The following is a 1,960-nucleotide window of genomic DNA, read 5'->3' on the forward strand; positions in this document are numbered from 1 at the left end:
GGAAGGATGGTGGGGATACGTGGAGTTGCGGTAGGGTCGGGCCTGCAGCCTCAGTCCGCCTGGGGTCCGGAACTGCTGGCCGGCTCGATCCGGGTTTCGGGTGGGGAGGGGTGTGGGTTCGCCTTAAAGTCCCAGGCAACCAACCTGGAGTCCAAGGAGGAAGGATGGTGGGGATACGTGGAGTTGCGGTAGGGTCGGGCCTGCAGCCTCAGTCCGCCTGGGGTCCGGAACTGCTGGCCGGCTCGATCCGGGTTTCGGGTGGGGAGGGGTGTGGGTTCGCCTTAAAGTCCCAGGCAACCAACCTGGAGTCCAAGGAGGAAGGATGGTGGGGATACGTGGAGTTGCGGTAGGGTCGGGCCTGCAGCCTCAGTCCGCCTGGGGTCCGGAACTGCTGGCCGGCTCGATCCGGGTTTCGGGTGGGGAGGGGTGTGGGTTCGCCTTAAAGTCCCAGGCAACCAACCTGGAGTCCAAGGAGGAAGGATGGTGGGGATACGTGGAGTTGCGGTAGGGTCGGGCCTGCAGCCTCAGTCCGCCTGGGGTCCGGAACTGCTGGCCGGCTCGATCCGGGTTTCGGGTGGGGAGGGGTGTGGGTTCGCCTTAAAGTCCCAGGCAACCAACCTGGAGTCCAAGGAGGAAGGATGGTGGGGATACGTGGAGTTGCGGTAGGGTCGGGCCTGCAGCCTCAGTCCGCCTGGGGTCCGGAACTGCTGGCCGGCTCGATCCGGGTTTCGGGTGGGGAGGGGTGTGGGTTCGCCTTAAAGTCCCAGGCAACCAACCTGGAGTCCAAGGAGGAAGGATGGTGGGGATACGTGGAGTTGCGGTAGGGTCGGGCCTGCAGCCTCAGTCCGCCTGGGGTCCGGAACTGCTGGCCGGCTCGATCCGGGTTTCGGGTGGGGAGGGGTGTGGGTTCGCCTTAAAGTCCCAGGCAACCAACCTGGAGTCCAAGGAGGAAGGATGGTGGGGATACGTGGAGTTGCGGTAGGGTCGGGCCTGCAGCCTCAGTCCGCCTGGGGTCCGGAACTGCTGGCCGGCTCGATCCGGGTTTCGGGTGGGGAGGGGTGTGGGTTCGCCTTAAAGTCCCAGGCAACCAACCTGGAGTCCAAGGAGGAAGGATGGTGGGGATACGTGGAGTTGCGGTAGGGTCGGGCCTGCAGCCTCAGTCCGCCTGGGGTCCGGAACTGCTGGCCGGCTCGATCCGGGTTTCGGGTGGGGAGGGGTGTGGGTTCGCCTTAAAGTCCCAGGCAACCAACCTGGAGTCCAAGGAGGAAGGATGGTGGGGATACGTGGAGTTGCGGTAGGGTCGGGCCTGCAGCCTCAGTCCGCCTGGGGTCCGGAACTGCTGGCCGGCTCGATCCGGGTTTCGGGTGGGGAGGGGTGTGGGTTCGCCTTAAAGTCCCAGGCAACCAACCTGGAGTCCAAGGAGGAAGGATGGTGGGGATACGTGGAGTTGCGGTAGGGTCGGGCCTGCAGCCTCAGTCCGCCTGGGGTCCGGAACTGCTGGCCGGCTCGATCCGGGTTTCGGGTGGGGAGGGGTGTGGGTTCGCCTTAAAGTCCCAGGCAACCAACCTGGAGTCCAAGGAGGAAGGATGGTGGGGATACGTGGAGTTGCGGTAGGGTCGGGCCTGCAGCCTCAGTCCGGGGGTAAAAAAAATTCTAGAAACTAGAAATGGAAAATTTGTGATAATAATATGCATGATTAAGCCACTATGCAGTATATTATGGATGGGAAGTCACATTTTGTATGCTGTGATGATGCTTAGGAAAAGAATGTAAATTAAGTGAAGAAAAAATTTCAGAAAAAAATGCCTATTTGATGACTGCAGTAAGATATATAGCCCCAGCTAGGTGCTACTTTATAAGATGTTCATTCTACTCATTGAGGCTTATGCCTAAAGTTGGACTTGTGTTCATAGAAATGTATATATCAGCTGTGCTTGCTATGAAAATATTTAGATTAATT

Source organism: Tupaia chinensis, unplaced genomic scaffold, assembly GCF_000334495.1.
Source record: "Tupaia chinensis unplaced genomic scaffold, TupChi_1.0 Scaffold000369_1, whole genome shotgun sequence".
Lineage (NCBI taxonomy): Eukaryota > Metazoa > Chordata > Mammalia > Scandentia > Tupaiidae > Tupaia > Tupaia belangeri.